At 37.3% G+C, this 19313-nt stretch overlaps 1 long non-coding RNA gene across 1 annotated transcript in view; it reads left to right on the forward strand.

The window, feature by feature from the left end:
- The first annotated feature begins 876 nt into the window (after nucleotides 1–876).
- The window catches only part of LOC122540515, a 54704-nt gene continuing 36267 nt past the window's right edge, over nucleotides 877–19313 (forward strand). Inside the window, exon 1 of the long non-coding RNA XR_006309336.1 lies at nucleotides 877–1076. This is a non-coding gene — a long non-coding RNA (uncharacterized LOC122540515). The remainder of the gene's footprint in view (nucleotides 1077–19313) is intronic.

Genomic DNA, 19313 nt, shown 5'->3' on the forward strand with positions numbered 1-19313 from the left:
GAGCCACCGTGCTGCCCTGGCAATGTAAACTGAATTTACATTTTAATTAAGATGCTGCAGGTAGCTCTTTTAGTCCACGAGAAAGAAAATAGAATTTCCATATAAGTCAAAGGAAAAATGTTGTCAAAATAGCAGAAGGATGTGTTCACCAATCCTCACCTCCCCCTTTATGGAGCTCACACCATATCTTGATAATTTAGATTTGACTTTTATGCAACCCCCACCCCCCATATCACCTTTTTCTCTTCCTACCATACCTATTCAGACAATCAGTTCCCCAATCTTTATTTTTACTATTGCTTTCTGTCATTGAAAAATTCTACACATCCAATCAGCTGATAACCCCTTAATCTAAACAGGTTAGAAAATATTCATTCATGCTCATTTTGGATTCTCTCCCTTTTTTCCCCATTACTGATAAAAAAGCATTTGGTTAATATTTCAGATCTCAGTTTACAAGAGCCTGACTTGTGTTCTCTCCACACATTTTCCATTTCCTTTATGTAAAATGCCTTTTATTAATTTAAAAAAACAAATATTCTTAGTATAACTCATACATGAGTTTTCCATATTTTTTTCCTCAATGGTCAAGACCCACACATCACTTCAACTGTGATCCAACTAAGGCACATCATCCAGAATCGCATTTGCTCCTTTAATACCTTTTTCTCCACCTGCAGTTGTGACTTCTATAATCTACTCTTATGTAGATCAGCTGTGGGGAGTTAAAAAAGAGAACATGCATTGGTCAGTCAATTTTAATAATTAAAGCTTAAATTGTCAAGGATCATCAATTAATTCTGTTCCAACGTCTTTTCTCCCCTCTACCTATAGCAGATCTTTGTGCTTTGAGGTATCCTAAAAGTAGCAGAATTGCCATCAAAATTGGTCTTTAACCAAGAAGCTGTAAGGTTCTTTCTCAGGTTATTTAATAGTTTCTCTACAGGGCAGTTTGTACCCTTTATCGAACAGGAGAACGGCAATTAAACTAATTATTAATCTAAGGCTGTTAGAGGCCTTTGCTAGTGATTGCCTTATTGACTTTATCACTTCTGTTCTACCTGAGTCACTGAATAGTAAGTCTGTTTTTTTACTGCAGTATTCAATCGTGTGTTTATATTTGCGATTTATTTTATGATTTATGACAATAATGCTTCTTTTTATTTGTTCTGTGCATAAATCTATCTTAAGGCCAGTCTGCAATTCCAAGGATGCACGATAGTCTATTTTTTATGCATGAAATAAATGAACCGTATTCAGCAGAGTTAAAATGTTTGCCTGCATTATGATTATGTATTTTGAAGAAGAGAAACATTTTACTAATTAGACTATAACATTACATTAGAATTTAAATTGTTTTACAACAATAAATCAAACATTGTCATGACAGTCACATCGCTTTGTGACTTGAAATAAACATTAGAAGTTGCTGCCTTGAATTATGCAAATAATTTAAAAAGATCAAATTGTTGTTACTTCTATTGTTGTAGACATCTTCCCTTTTTTTTATATTTGAGGGTTATTCCTTCTATGGTTCAGATTCAGTGCAGCTATTTGTTCAAGTGATAGGAGATATATTCAAGAAAGGGACACTGGTCTAATGGCACATGCAGGATATATGTTAAATATCAGATCCTGGCTTGGGACAAGTGAGGAATACAATCAAAGGATTTCAGAATCAGTTTTAAAAATGATTAAATGCATGCACTTCTCATTGCAACAAATCCTGGTTAAATAAATCCCTTTATTTAATGGCAGAAATAGTGACATGAATGGGTAATTAAAAAGGAGAAATCAGTAGTAACAGACACCTTTTGGTGTACTATTGTGATCAAATATGTTTTTTTTTTAAAAGAAAATGTCCGTATCACAGCCCTCATAAAGTTTCTACAGCTTAAGGTTGTCAATTTTGTGAAGTTTGAGGCTTAAATTACTGGTGCTGACAATAACAAGGATTTTCCACAAAGTCAAGAGAGAAATTATTAATGGAATTTTGCCTGCACATTTCAAACACTGGTGCCTAATCACATCCTTTTAAAGTGATTGATTCAGATCAATGACAGCAAAATTGCACCCATATTCCAAGAAAGAATATATTTTATAAAGGTAGACGACACCAACTTACTGAACACAGGGTGTCAGGATCGTCGCAAAGTTGTATTGTTACTAAGAGCATTATGACAAATATTCACTCTTTTTATTGGAAGTTCAACTGCTCACAGTTTAAACCTTTTGACTAAAATTCTCTGAAACTGCTTACTTTATATACCAAGACTCGATATCTGAACCTTTACTTTAAGATGAAACTTTTGTTACCCTGTTAGCTGTCAGTCAGCTCTTGGGGTTCAGCATAGATTTTTTTTGTTAATTTCTCTATGTAAAGGATGCTGGAACAGCTGCCATAAACCATTAATTGTAATGAGTAGTACTTTAATTCTACAAGATTTAAATTAAAAATTAATGTTTAATTTAGTGAGACAAAATCTGTTTAATGAATATTAAATCATCTTCAGTAATGAAATGCAAAAGCCTATTATTTCATTGTAGAAGATTTTGTCAGAGGACGTGCAATCAATTTGATATACTAACTTTTTTACCTGAAACAATTACATTATCCTTTTCATTAAATTTGAAACTACCCAAGGAATGAATATATTATATGTATTCTTTGTGACTTATCTCCTAATTCCCTTCCCTGAGTTTAATCCCCGTATCCCCCGGGATTTCATTGTTAGTCTGGTTATGCTTGATGGACCGCTCCATGAGAGTTAATGTTTATTGTCTATCTTGATCACTATGGGTAGGATCTCTTTCTCATAAGCTTTACATTGATTGTGCCCTCGATAATCAACATTCCCTTGAAGTATCTAAGCAGGACTGCTTAAAACTCTGCCTGTAACGCCACCGATCCATCAATGGTTTGAAAGTGACAACTACTTCAAGACGTGGCTATGAGCTTGGCTCTTTATTAACTGTGCAATTCTCAAATATAAATAAAAGCAGTAAAAACTGTAAATACTCAACATCAACCCTAGCCCTAATCCTGTCGCAGCATCTATGTGAGCAAGATTGAATTAATCTTTTGCTATAAATTCTGTGTCTTATGTTCCTGCTCCACTGCTACCTGATAAAGGAGCAACGCTCTGAAAGCTAGTGCTTCCAAATGAACCATTTGGACTATGACCTGGTGTTGTGTGTGATTTTTAACTTTGATCACCCCAGTCCAACACCAGCTCCTTCACATCATAATGCTTTCTGCTGGTGGCCTTTTTTTTGAATGCTCGAATGTGATATGTCAAATACTTCGAAATATAAAAAAGGTTTGTGCTTGTACACCACCTACCATGTCCACCACACATCTAATCCCTGAGGTTCCATGTTACAGAAATCCATGTTAACTCAGAGTCTGCAAATTAATTTCCATCATCTCAAGCAACTTAATAGACTATGCTGATGTGTTTGGTGGCATAATAGTAGACAATCTGAATATAGTGTCTATTTATCTCATTTACATCTCTTTATTAACCATGAAACAAAGTAATTAAAATGCTTCAGTGTATTTGAGGCACTTCAAAACTAATTCCCATGTTAATTCCAGTTTAATTTGTTGACTTCCTTCAAAACGTTCACTTTAAACATCTTTTCACTCTCTAAAATCTTAGTGAAAGCCTCTGTGTTTAAAAACATTTTAAAAATCTATTAATAGAATGTTGATGATACTTAGAAGAACACATGTCTGCATTACTGTGTAAAGGTGGTGCTGGGCCAATTGCTCCCTTCATTACTGTGCGTGTGAGAGAGCTCTTTGTTCCATTGCCCTGTTTTTACCATTCTTTCTGTTCTGCTGATTTATTTGAAAGGCTTCAATTATATGTAGCATTCCACTGAATTAGCAGACAATTCAGTCCCACATAACGATGGTAAATGTCACATAGAAAAACTTGCTGAAACAAAATGTTGATAAAAATATTGAAGGCAAAACAAAATGACAGTAAAACTGTCCTAAAGCTTTTCATGGAAGCTTATAAAGGACCAATTATCTTTGAAATGGGTGATGGAAGGGCACGGATTGATATTCCAAAGAGTTGTAAAATTAGACACAACTCAGGACAAATAAATTGAAATATTCTAATGGTTCTTGGTTGTTTCTTTTCTGAAATCTGCTTCTGGCACGAACATGAGCAGGTCCAATCTTATGGAGTCTATTCCAGTTTTCTAGTTTCCCTAGAGTCTGTTCCAGTCTCGCGCCATAGCAACCCGAAAAAAAACCTTTGAATTTTTCTGATCAGATCATCTGAAATTTATTTTTTCATGAGCATCACTTAATTGCAGCACTCACATCTTTTGCATACATTAAATTCAACTCCTAAAAATCACTCCATTTGGATTTTTAGAAATGCAATACACCCCATTTAACAACTTGTTCTTCCAGACTATAAGCACATAAATAGGTTTAAGGAATAGTGTTCTGCAAAGCCATTAATGAAGTCACATTTCACCTCAATTAACAGAGCCAGGGTGTCATAAACTCTGCAATATATGTTATTGTTAGGACAGCACTTCAATAATGACCTTTATAAAATTAGACTTATGAATATGGTAATACACCACATTATTTTAGTTTAATCAATTATGGCACAGATTGAGTAATGCCTTGTTTTGTTGCCAAGATCTAACTGAAAAGGTTTGTTTTCTCTTCAGGATGGTTTACCTGCTGAGCGATATAGCATGCAACTATTTCCATTCATAACCTTTATCAATGCATAAACATAATTATTTGCTCAAGTGATGTTACATTTATTACTCTGATTTATTTTGTTGCATGTAATTATTTAAATATTATAATTAAAGGACATACGAATGTCACCATCCCCTCATGCACATTAATGGAGGGAAAAATCTTGTTCTGCATAAGGCATTTTAGATGCCTGATAAAGAAGGAAAGTGGGTGAGAAGGGATTGCAACTGAATTCTTTCAGTTAGAAACCACAGTCAACTTTATCCCAGGCTCTGCATCCTTGATACAAAATCAACTACTGCAGATGTAGGAGCAGATGTAGTGACATATGGAGTTTAATTTAGATAAATGTGAGGTGTTGTATTTTGGAAAGGCAAATCAGGGCAGGACTTATGCACTTAACGGTAAAGTCCTGGAGAGTGTTGCTGAACAAAGAGACCTTGGCGGGCATGTTTGTAGTTCCTTGAAAGTGGAGTCATAGGTATATAGGATAGTGAAGAAGGCATTTGGTATGCTTTCCTTTATTGATCAGAGCATTGAGTATCAGAGTTGGGAGGTCATTTTGTGACTGTACAGGGCATTGGTAAGGCCACTTTTGGAATATTGTGTGCAGTTCTGACCTCCCTCCTACCAGAAGGATGTTGTGAAACTTGAAAGGGTTGCCAGGGTTGGAGAGTTTGAGCTATAGGGAGAGGCTGAATAGGTTGGGGCTGTTTTCCCTGGAACATTGAAAGCTGAGGGATGACCTTAAAAAGGTTTATAAAACCATGGGGGCCAAAAATAAGGTACATAGCCAAGGTATTTTCCCTGGGGTGAGGGAGTCCAGCACTAGGGGCATAGGTTTAGAGTGAGAGGGCAAAAAATTAAAAGAGACCTAAGGGGCAACTTTTTCACGCAGAGGGTGGTGTGTGTATGGAATGAGCTGCCAGATAAAGTGATGGAGGCTGGTACAATTGCAGCATGTAAAAGGCATCTGGATGGGAATATGAATAGGAAGGGTTTAGAGGGATATGGGCCAAGTGCTGGCAAATGGGACTAGATTAGGTTAGGATATCTGGTCAGCATGATTGAGTTGGACCGAAGGGTCTGTTTCCATGCTGTACATCTCTATGACTCTATGTTGGGAATGAATTAAAAATGAATCACAAATATTGGACAGACTCATAAAGCCAGGCAGAATTTATGGAGGGAGGCAAATGTTATTGTCAAGATGATCTGTAATCAGAACTGGGTAAAGTTTCTGAAAAAAAAGAGTTATCTTACTGATTAAATATCAATTCTAATTACTTTCACAGATGCTGCTGAGTACTTTCAGTATTCATTGTTTATATTTCCAAGTCTCTGAACATGAGATTGCCTTATTGTAGAATGCCTTCTGATTTGGAATCAATATTAAAGTTTTGCTGAGGAAGAATACAAAAATGCCACAGAAACTGTATGTAAACTGAGATAACTACACAGTTGCTGTAAAATAGTAAACATGAAAATTGAAACAAGATTCCTGTGCAGTACATAGTTTCGAGTCGATGTTGTCAACTGATGGCACTTCATGAATGAAGGCTTGGCACAGTTGTGAAACAATTGAGTTTTGATTGGATGATTGCTCACTTTCCACAACCACTGAACTATCCTCAGATGAAACCTCAATCATGTTACTGAAAGTGGCACAATTGGCAGAAGCCATGATTAAGCATACAATGCAAATCAATGAGTGATAGTGCAGTAACTCAGTCTAGACACGTATCCAATTAGTTGTGTGCAATCACAGTAAAAATCTTCAGAGCAGTCAGGATAAGAGCAATTTGCAAAACTATAATTTTCCAATAGTATATACTGGCACTAGTATGGTTACGCCCCAAATATTATTGGAGAATTCATATGTTTTATCTTTCCTTTGCAACATATTAACCCTGCTTATTAAGTATCACAATACAATATCTACTACATGAATTAGATGGCCACACTGCACCTATCCACCAAATGTTTATTTTGAAAATAAATGAAAGAGGTAGGAGTATTTCAATTCAGATACTTACTTGCCACTCTCAAGGGGATCCACATTAACTTTATAGGTTTCATTGATAGCCTGTCTGAAAAGAACATTTCACAATTATACAAGCCATATTTCTGACATAGAAATATAGAGTTTTCATCTTTCAGGTTAGAGCAAATCCAAAAGTGAGAGAAAAAGTTCTAGTTATATTGGGACTCTATGACACTGGCTGTCCCATAGCAATTCACTGGCTGTCCCATAGCAATTCACTGGCTGTCCCATAGCAATTCACATGCTTTTACCAGTGCAGTCACAGTTGTAATGGGAAAGCAACAGCATTTTTCAGCTGGAAGATCTCATAGACAGCAATATTTTGTTTGATAAAGCTGACTTGGATGATTGGTTCAGATTGACAAAGAGTGAATTTCTTCCAAAGGATGGATTTCAAAAGCGAATCCTGTTCTTAGCTCACCATATTCGTATACAGGACATCTGAGCTCAGCTAAGGCAGCAATTGTCTTTCAGGTACAGCATGTAATTCTGGATGCTGCTTATTAGGCTTAATACCACTGTGTCACTCAGGAAACAAAACACAAACACAGAAAAGCAGATTACTTTCTCTGGCTCACAAGTGACCAATATTCCACCCTCGATTCCAGGATCTTACTTTTTGATGACTCAAGCTGTAAGAGTGACAAATGTGTCTTCAACTTGCGCTCTCTGATACCATGTGTTTGGAGCCTGGAAAATAAAATAATCTATTCCCATCAAATCATGCGCAATTTGATTAGTTTTGATTCTGAAGTTGTCTTGTCCAGAAAATGTTTTTGTAGCCAAGTAACAATTTTTGCAGCTTGTAAAGGAGAATGCTCCCAGAGTCACATCTACTCCCTTTCTTGTGTAGCTTCTCTGGTCCCATGGTCACATGCGTGATTGCCACTGTCCCATTAAATGTCACACAAGCTGGAGAAGCATCCACAATAGTGACAACCATCTCAAGGACCTCCTGGTGGAAGGAGATGTGAAAACCCGAGCACCCCATCCACTTGCCTCTTCAAACGCCACCTACCCCTCTTGTGGTAGTGTGCGCAGGTCTAGCATTGGACTGTTTAATCAGGTCAGGATCATTGGACTACTAAGTCAGTTCAACGTCCACAATAATGAATGAAAGGAGTTCACTTAAGATCTTGAGGAATTGTTTGTAAAGAATATGTTTCATGTCTCTGTTGACTTAGCCCTGCTTATTTCTACCTCATTGATTCTGCCTACGATGGGGCTTGGCTATTTGGGTGTTTGAACTGCACTCTTGAAACTGTTCCATTTCACTTAGCTGTCCCGATTTGAGTCTTCTGCATCTCTCTCGGCCATATCTAAGTGTAAACATTGTTTCTTGAGAGTTCCTGTAAACCTTTTACTTACATTCCAATATACAGAATACTGAACACAGCTCTCAAGTACAGTGCTTCCAATTCTATTCCCAGAATCTTAATAGCTCTAACTCTTGATGTCCAAGTTCCATTATCGTTCACATCATTATCATTAATGTATTAAATCCTATTATATGACAATATATATATACAGATACAGGTGGGCAAATTCTTTCCAGAAAGTAATGAGCAGAAACTAGTTCAGAGTTGCATTTTCTTTCAAGATCAAATTAAAACAGAACACAACTAAAGAGCATTGGAGAAAGTTTATCTTGCGAAATCTGGTAAAGAAAATGAAACTCCCTAACATGCTTGAAGTAAGAAGCATTGATGCTTTACGCATAACTTGATGCTGCAAGATGCCAATGAGGATAAATAATTAGATTGGAAGGAGGCTACAGAATTCTGGCCCAATAGTCTGTTTGTGTTATATCATTAAAGTTACTTGTGGCCTCATAGGTAGTACCGTTTCAGCACAAAATTCAGAGGTAGTGCTTTACTGTTGGAAGTGCTCCCTTTCAAATGAGAGATAAAAAGAAGCCCTCGAAACCTTCTCAATTGGATGGAAAAGATCTTGTATCAGTGATTGAAAGAAGAACAGGGATGTCATTCCCAACGTCTTTGTTAATAGTCAACACAATCCATGTCACAAACAAAAACTGTTCATGTAAACATTATCACATTCAAAACAAAAGTTAGATAACCAGCATCTACCAGTTTTGCTTTTGTGTCTTTCCACATTGACAGTTTGATTTATAATCTTAAAACACATTGTTGTTTGATCATAAGTATGGCCCTAAATATTTGGGTATGGTGGTGTAAGATATAATAATAACTAGACATAATCCTGTAGAATTTTGATCTGATGGAATTCTCCGAACCCACGGCACAAATTCTTCCTTTAAACATGAAAATTGAACTTTCAAATAACCTAACCATCATTCACATTAAATTCAGATGGGACAGAACTTAAGATAACTGTTCAATATTCTTGAGATTTTGCGCTGCAATTTGCTGGAAGTGAGACATTGTGGTGTCCTGTACAGAAAATCTGAGATTTCTGTCAATGAGACAAATAACTGTCTATCTCCTTAACCTACTGTGTTGATGTATTCAGAAAGGTAGGCCAGCTCTTTGGTGGACAGGTCCTGATTCTGGGAGTCCAAAGCCATTTCCTGGGATTTCTGAATCTTGAAAGTGCTTTTTACGTCATGCAACTGTTTTGCATCAGGAACACCAACTCCCCCGCTACCCCACCCCACCCCACTTCCAATTTGGGAAGCTTCATTCAGGAGATATTCACAATCCACCCCTCTACAATTTCCATGAAGTTGAACTAACCTTTTAAAGAGTCATGGCTCTCAGCCTCTCAGATTTCATGAACCACAGTCTGTAAGACAAAACCTTTTGTAGGTTTCAAAAGGTCTCTCATGTACTGTCCATGTCTGTCTATTCCCCTTCATACATCTAAATAGTCCCTCATGCCCTCCTCTGCCATGTTATAGCACATCCATACCCAATAAACCACTATATACTGTATGCAATCAATGAACACGATAGTGACAGTAGTATGTGTAAAATAAAAAGCTTTTAAAAAACGATCATTCATTGAGATCATTTCACTATGTTAAAAACTCATATTTCCCAATGAAGTATCAATCATCCAGACCTTCATCGTGTTAATAGCTAAATCTGAAGCACTTGAAACATCTTATCGTTCTATAAATAAAAAAATTGTGGAAATGACAACACAGATCAGAGAGCCAGAGCTGACAATTAATTAAAGGCACAAGTGCTTTAGAGTTATAAATGTGTGGGCTCTTAGCCAAAAATACACAATGAGGCTTGGTTCCAAGGACAGCTCCAGATTGAGGTATGTTAAAGTCTCACAGCTGTATCACCAACATCTCCACCTCTCCATTAAGCTACCAAGTTTCTGAACTACCCTCTCTCTGATCAGATCTGCAGCATTGGGAATCTTCCCATGTTCTTTAACAGAGCATGTGGTGCAGGAGTGACCATAAAGGAGACTGCATCTAGGAAACTCACTGAAGTGGTTTTGGTGCTAGCAAGTGCAGGTTTCCTACATGGTCTCAACAACATGGTCCTGAAACCTCTGAATAAGTCTAGCCCTACAAACTGGAATAAAACATTCAATCATGGACAGGAAACAGCATGTGAGAATAAAGGGTCTTTTTCAGGTTGGCAACCTGTGACAGGAACTGGGGCTATATCTGTTTGTAATATATGCTAATGATTAAGAGGAAGGAGGTGCATGTACTGCAGCCAAATTTGCAGACAACACAAAAATAGGTGGCAAGTCAGATTGCGAGACAGATACAAGCAGATTATAGAGAGATCTCAGATAAAAAAAATGAACTTGATATGAAGGTGCCGGTATTTGACCGAGGTGAACAATGTCAGAGGTCACATGGCACCAGGTTATAATCCAACAGAGTCAATACAATATGGAGCTGGAAGAGCACAGTGGATCAGAGAGCATTGGAAGAGCAGAAAATCAATGTTTTGGTTCACGGCCCTGTTGTCCAACAGGGTTATTTGAAATCACAAGCTTTCAGAGTGCTGCTCCTTTGTCAGGTGAAGTGAGTAAACAAAAATATGGATGCTGGAAATCAGAAACAAAAAATAAGGAAATTTTGATAAAATTCAGCAAGCCTAGTAGCATCTGGGGAGAGAAAACAGAGTTAATGTTTCTGAAGAAGGGTCACTGGACCCAAAATATTGACTCTTCACATTGCTGCCAGAACTGCTGAGTTTGTTCAGGTATAGAATAGAATCCCTACAGAGTGGAAACAGGCCACATGGCCCAACAAGTTCATACTGACCCTCCAAAGAGTAACCCACCCAGATACGTTCCCATACCATATTATTCTACATTTACCTTTGACTATTGCACCTAACTTACACATCTCTGAACACTATGGGTAATTTAGCATGGCCAATTCACCTAACCTGTACATCTTTGGATTGTGGGAAGAAACCAGAGCACTGGGAGGAAACCCACACAGAACGTGCAAACTCCACATAGACAGTTGCCCAAGGCTGGAATCAAATCCAGGTCCCTGGCACTGTGAGGGAGCAGTGCTAACCACTGAGCCACTGTGCTGCCTGAACAGGATACCATTCTGTTTCGATGATGTAGAGATATTGATAGGTTAAGTAAGTGAGCAAAATGTTGGCATATTGGAGTATAATGTGGAAAAATGTGAAGTTGTTTGCTTTGGAAGGAAGAACAAAAGAACAAGTTATAATTTAACTGCTGAAAGCTGCAACACAAAGGGTCTTGGGGGGTACTTGTACTCAAAACACAGAAAGCTAGCACACAAACACAGCAGATCGTCAGGAAGGCTGATGGAAGGTTGGCCCTGTTTCAAGGGGGTTGGAATGTAAGAATAGGGATTTCTTACTGCAACTATACAAGATGCTAGTGAGATCATATCTGGAGCATAGTGAGGAGCATTGATCTCCTTATCTAAGGAAAGGTATAATTTCATCGGAGGCATTTCAGAGTATGTTCATTTGGATGATCCCTGGTATGGGGAGATTGTCTTATGAGCAAAAATTGAACAAGTTGGTACTCGACTCGCTGGCATTTAGAAGAATGTGAGGTGGTCTAGCTGAAATGAGTATGATACTTAAGGGACTTGACAGGGTAAATATTGAGTGGATGCTTCCCCTCCTATGAGAGCCTCGAGCCTGAGGGTAGATACTCAGAATTAAGGTGCACCAATTTAAGACTGAAATGAGCAGGAATTTCTTCTGTTACAGAGTTTGATTCTTTAGGACTCATTTGCATAGCAAGCTATGGGGACAGTGCCCTTGTGGATATTTGAGACTTGGAGAGAATCTGGATCAATAGGGGAATCAAGGATTATGGGGAAAATGTAGGAAAGTGAACATGAGGAATGTTGGATCAGCCATGATCCTATTGAATGCTGGAGCATGTTTGAGGAGCAAAATGGCCTATTTCAACATCTGTTTCTTAAGGTATTATACAATAATGTGGAAAAAACAAACTAAAGAGATAGAAAGAAATAGAAGTTCAAGAGAGGGAGAAAAAAGTTTTTCTTTTAAATTATATTTCCAGCAATTAAAACCTCAAGAATGACACTTGTAATATTTGATTTTCAGTTATGATGTGATTGTTAGTTAGCAATCAGACAAAGAACACTGACAAAATGTTACTTGGATTGACACGATTTACATATACAATGTAAATATACCTACTTCCTGCTGTTTACTGTATTTAAATGTAAGGCCAGACTATCAAGGTGTTATTCTTGCAAAGCTACTGAAGGAATGATATAACTTTGACAGCAGCTTCTGTGTTTTTTTGGTTGAACTATATATCTGCCCTTGTGGAAAGTTATATGATTTGTTCATTCATTAAGTTGAGCATCACTAACTTTGCTTTGACCATATTATTGCATCCATTAAAGTAATGGAGACAGTATGGTGACTTTTTTTCTTCCCCTATATTTTCTGCTGTTCTCAAAAAGTGCATTCAAATATATAGAAAATACCATGAGAGTGCCGGGGAAGAAATATATCTTTAAAAATTGCAATAGAACATTAAAAGGTGTTTTATTTCCTGTTTAGTTTCTGGGAAAGGTTCTGGACTTCTTTTTACACAGTTCTGAAATAGAAGTTGTATGTATGGATTTTTTTGCTTGAGGTTCATTATAATGATTTGAGGCATCTTCCCAAAGAGACTCTCCAGATGAGCATTGTGGAGGTAGAACATTTGAATATCGTATACCATAATTATGTATGCCTGATTTTCCACTAGCTTTCACTGTTTTATATCCTAATTATAGCCTGCGTGTTTTTGCATGCAAACAAACAGAGAATTCTATTCTGAGCTTCTCTAACTTTTGCTCATTCAATAGAGTTTAAATTACCATCATTGATGCAGGATTTATATTATAAACTTAATATTTGTCACATGAATTTTAATCTTATTCAATCTAAACACTTCTGATGCAGAGAACATATATTCCCTGCCTGGGGAATCTAGGATACGAGGTCACTGTCTCAGAATAGCCATTAAAGACTGAAATGAAAAAGAAATGTATTCATTGAAAGGAATGTGAATCACGGGAGCTCTTTAGCATAGAGATTTGTGGATGCTCAATAGATGAGTATATTCAAAACAGAAGCTGATAGATTTTTGAATATGATGTTTATTAAGAGATGTGGGAACAATGGCAGAAAGTAGAATTAATGTAGATCAACTGTGATCTTGTTGATTAGTGGAGCGGGATTGTAATTCCAATTAGACTACTCCAACTTTTATGTCTTAAATTGTTATGTTGAGATTTTGTCTTACAAAGTTATATAATATTGCAGCCCAGGACCTGCCCTTGGATGTGGGAACTGGTTACTCCCCAGTATAAGTAACCCTTCAGACATGTACATAATAACCTTGAAAATTCAAATGTTTTTGATGTCAACATTCAAATGTCAATAATAAAATTTCTCATGGCCACAGTCCATGGAAACATGTAATGTCCTTTCCTAGTTAGGGCATTCACCTCAGTAAAATAACTTTGATGATACATCTACAGTCTTCAACACCTAGAGTATAGGAGCTGTACTGACCTTGCTGAGACCACTTTTGGCTTATTGTATGCAGTTCCTCTTGCCCTGCCATAGGAAGAATATTGTTAAATTCAAAAGAGTGCAGAAAAGGTTTACAAGGATGTTACCGGGACTGGAGGGTTTGAGTTATAAGGAAAGGCAGGATAGGCTGAAACCTTTTTTCCCAGGAGCATAAGAGGCTGAAGGGTGACCTTATAGAGGTGTATAAAATCACAAGGGGCTGGCCATCTGACCATATGTCATGCCCTATTTTTGGCAAGCCCTATGACTCTATGACTATATGACTTAGAAGACAAAGTTAGTAGGCGCAAGAGAATGGCATCAACTACAATTTACTTCCAATGGCTCAGTGGTTAACACTGCTGTCTCACTGCACCAGGGACCCAGGTTTGATTCCAGGCTTGTGGACTGTGTGGAGTTAACACATGCTCCCTGTATCTGCATAGGTTTCCATCAGGTGCTCTGGTTTCCTCCCACAGTCCAAAGATGTGCAGGTTAGGTGGATTGGCCAGGCTAAATTGGCCATAGTGTTCAGGGATGTGTAGGTTAGGGGCATTAGTCAGGGAAAATGTGGGGAATGGGTCTTGATGGGATACTCTTTGGTGTGGACATGTTGAGCCATATGGCCTGTTTCGACACTGTATTAACTTGGGTATGTACTGTTATTTCATCGATGCTGAGTCAAAATGTGGAACTATGTCCCTAACAGCACGAAGGAAGTATTTATACCTGTATACATTCAGGAAGAAACTCCACTGCCAATGTTCCAAGAGCTGCTAGCTATGAATAGTAATCACAGAATCCCTCTAGTGTGGAAGTAGACCATTTTACACAATGCATTCACACCACCCCTTCAAACAGCATTCCACCCAGACCCATCCCCTATTCCTGTAACTCCACACTTTCCCATAGCCAATCCACATAACCTGCACAGTCCTGAATATAATAGGCAATTTAGCATGGCCAATTAATCTAACCTGTACAGCTTTGAACTCTGAGATGGAACCCATGCAGATACAGGAAGAATGTGCAAACTCCACACAGACAATCACCTAAGAGTAGAATTGAACATGGGTTCCTGGCATTGTGAAGCAGTAGTGCTGATGACTGAGCCATAGTGTTTACTACTGGCTTGTTCACAATATTTGGAGATTGAATTATAAAGAACAATGGATTAAAATTACAAATTCATTGAATATGCAAACTGTTTGATCGAAAGAGAGTCAGACACTCGTTTGTTTTTCCACAAATTTTGGAAATTTTATTCAAAGTAAAACCAAAAGTTTGTGGGTGGCAAATCATAAGATTTGAAGTCTTATTCTTTTTTTGGGGGGGTGGTGGCGTTGGTTGGTTGACTCATTAGGCTGGTTTGTGATGCAGTGTGATACCAATAGCATGGGTTCAATTCCCGCACCAACTGCAGTTATCAGAAAGGATTCTCCTTCTTCCCCTCTCCCTTCACCTTCAGCATGGCGACCATCTGGTTAAACCACCACCAGTCATTCCTTTCTAGTGAGCGAGTAGCTCTGGTCTGGTAAGACTGTGGTGAATTTACCTTTAGTCATGTTTTGGATGATTGTTCTTTTCTTCATTTGGTTATATTCTGAATGATATTATTTTGATGAAGGATTACATGATTTTGAATTGGCCATGGTGAAAATGTTTCTTTCTTGATATCTTAACAAATGGAATGCCACTGAAATCAATACATAACTTTGTAAACACTTCACTTTCCTTACAAATTGAATATCTGTTTTACTCATTGTTTAGCTCAATAAAACACAATTCTTGAAAACCACTGGTAGTCGAGGATATTTCACTTGTGGAATTAAATGCAGATTAAATACATCTGAAATAGTTTCATGAAAAGATCTAGTGAAAGGAAAAGCAATTATTGTATGAATGAATCATTCTTCACAATGGATAGTTTTAATTGGTGCATAATCCTAAATTCTACAGAATGTTTTAATTCTCTGGGTGGAGCTGAACAAGCACTGTGACATTTGGTAAAGATACATATTTGAGATTTGTCCTTGACCCTCAAAGATAAACCTGTTTAAAAAAGGATAAAAATATGACTAATCAATCCCAAACTTTTCAATTGCTCAGATGACAATTCCACGGTTTGAGGCAGAACCGGGAATTAAATTCTTGATAAGTTCTTTTTCAATTTTCCATTATAACCGTTAACTATTTTTTTGTTCTGATATTTATCAGCCTCTTTATTTAGAAAGAAAATCAATAAATATGACATAAAATATTCTAAATAAACCTTTGTTCTCCAGATCTACTGTTATTGAAGAAAAATATCTTCTCAATCCACATTGTGCAGTCAACAGCAATGCTCACTGATGGTCCATATAAATTAATGGTTTGGATTTCCTGTTTACTGATACCAGTTTAAAACCAAGTCAAGGAAATCTCCAGGCATCCAGCAACAGTGATCTCATTAACCAGGATAATCAGCAAGCTCTTTGAAGGATTCCCACAGATAACAAGCCAAAGAGTAAAATCCACTGAATATTTCACTTTTAATTTAAACTTTACAGAGAGTAAAATCAAACATTCAGACTTACACTTGGGATTCATGTAAAGTCTCAAATACTGTGTATTTCTGAAATATATACATATATTCTTTTAAAAATGTAACTCTTTTGTTAGAATAGAGACATTTGATATTCTACAAAGATAAACTAAACTTAATAGAGCCAAAGAGGCTGTACAATGACAATTACCAATTAAGTATGCCAGTAACACCAGTTATTCAACAAGTGTGATTTATTCAAGGATTTGATAGATATTGGGAATAATGGTTTAAAATTCAAAGTTCTCAACAGATCAGGGATTTCTAATAGATTGCAAGCGTCTTATCTTCAATAACACCTTTCAGAGTAAAATCATTTACACTTTTGGTTTTCTGTGTTTAACTGTACATTTTAATTGCACAGTCTAGAAGTTGCTGTCAGTTTTAGAGGACTAATGAGAGTGAGTGGTAACTATTTCACCCTCATCACTACTACAGAATTCAGCCATTTATATTGAGTTTGCTTGAACTTTACATTCTAGTATTTCAATTCTGCTGACATTTGTACTGTTGATGACCTTTGGTGCTAACAATCCTGAATTTTACTTGGAATTAGGAATACAGAACAGAAATAGGACATTTGATTCAAGTGGGCAATGCTGATCATCATGTACCATAATAGCCTAACCATAACTTCCTTGCTTTTTCCTATCTATTCAAATGTTTATATAATTCCTATCACGTAATAAGCATTTTGCTCTATAATCTTTCTGAATACCTTCTTATTAAACTTGGCAAATCGTGGAGGTTATGCATGTGTGATCATCTACAGAGTTTACCATTTATTGTGCTGTATTATTTATCATGCATGCTGTCTTAAAGCCTTCTTTCTTAGAAACTGATCATCTCTGTTCCTGGTGTAAAGACCAATTTAACTTATTTGTTTGGAATTTGATAGGAACTAATTGATGTCATGCAGCAGAGTCGATCAGGGCCATGTGGTAGCGTGGGGGCGGGGGCGGGGGGGGGGGGCAAATGTTCACTGTGATAAAAGAAACGACTCACAGACACTTCTCACTTACTCAGAATGAAACTTGGTACCTGGAATGTCAAGATCCTCATGAACAATCCCAGTAATGACAGACCTGAACATTCCACTGCTGTCATAGCCAAGAAACTTGGGCACACTGACATTGCTGACACTGAGTGATTCTTGACAGATATGGAATGCCAGCTCTCTATGCCTATTGTCTGTTTTCTGTTAGTCAATGTTCAACTGCTGCCAATAAATTACTCCCTACGCAATGAGCTCTTATTTTCTGCTACAATCTTTGAAGTGGTATCTTATCAAGTGCCTTTTGTAAGTCTATGTGCATGATTCCTCTATATTCACAGCGTGCATTACTTGTTCAAAGTGATTCAATAAATTCAATATAATAATTTCCTTTTCACAAAATCGTGCTGACTATGCCTAATTATCTTGAATTTGTCAAGGTCCCCATACTATGACATTTTTAATAATATCTTCTAACAACTTCCTCATGATTGGCCTACAGTTTCTGCTTTTTGTGCTCCTCTCATTTTGAATTTTGGAAAATTAAGAACAATACATAATATATCTCACAAGCCATTTCTTTTGAGACCCGGGGATAAGATTTGTCAAGACCAAGTTTTTGGTAGTCCACAGCTCTAACAATTTGCTCATTATCACTTCACTGCTAATAATTTTTTTTTTAGTTCTTCCCTGCTTTTAATTTCCTCATTTGCCACTATTTCTGGAATGTTATTTGTATCACCCGTAGTAAAGACAAATGCAAAATATCTGTTCATTTTCACGACCATCTCTTTATTTACTTCTTTTCTGCCCCAGACTCACTTTTGTACAGGATCAAAACTCAGTTGGTTTACACTTGTGTTTTTATATTTGTAGTTCATTTTCTAAACTACTGTAGTTTTTTCCCGTCTATAAAATTTTTTGTTCCTTTTTTTGCTTATTTAATATTCTGTTCAATCTTCTGACTTGATGGATACATGCCACCTAATAGTAGAGAACCTAACTGCCCTTCCTGTATGTTCTGTGAGCATTCTGAAGCACAGACCCCATTTCATAGTCATGGTCATACAGCATGGAAACATGCCATTTGGCCCAACCTGTCCATGCCGTCTAGGTTTCCTAAACTGTTCGATTTTCACTTGTCTGCATTTGGCCCATATCCCACTGCAGCTTTCCTATCAATGTACCTAGCTAAATGTCTTTTAAATGTTTTAATTGTACTAGCCTTCACCGATTCCTCTGGCAGCTCAGTTCATATACACACCACCCTTTGTGTGAAAAAGTTGACCCTCATGTCCATTCCCCTCTCACCATAAACCTCTAGTAATGGAATCCCCTACCTTGGGGTAAATGACTTTGACTATTCATCTTATCTATGTCCATCATGATTTTATAAATTCAATAAGGTCACCCCTCAGCCTATACTCCTGCGAAAAATATTTCAGCCTGTCCAGCCTCTCCTTTATAACTCAAACTTTCCAGTCTCAGCAACTTCCTTTTAAATCTTTTTTTTTTGCACTCTATTGTGATTGCAATGATGTCAGTCAGGTGAACCTCATGGAACATGAGTTTCCTGTTTGGGCTGTTAATTAGATCCAATTGAGGAGCCCTGGCTAACAGATTAAAAACCGCAGTGTCAGACATCCTGTTCACTGTGGGAACTGGCTCTGAGGGAGCTGGATCAGTGTCAAAGACTCTGCATGTGTAAATAAAGGGTGACTTGGTTATGGGATACCGGCATCCATACCCTTTCCAGTTTAATAACATATAGCAGGTTGATTAGAATTGCACGTAGTACTTCAAATGTGACCTTACCAATATCTTGTACAGTTGTTATATGATGTTCCAAATCCTGTACTCAAATCCAATCAAATCCTGTACTCAAATCAATCCAAATCCTCAATGATGTACTCAAATCCTGTACCAATGAAAGCTAGCATGCCAAATGCCTGTCC

Source organism: Chiloscyllium plagiosum, chromosome 35 (assembly GCF_004010195.1).
Source record: "Chiloscyllium plagiosum isolate BGI_BamShark_2017 chromosome 35, ASM401019v2, whole genome shotgun sequence".
NCBI classification, from domain to species: Eukaryota; Metazoa; Chordata; class Chondrichthyes; order Orectolobiformes; family Hemiscylliidae; genus Chiloscyllium; species Chiloscyllium plagiosum.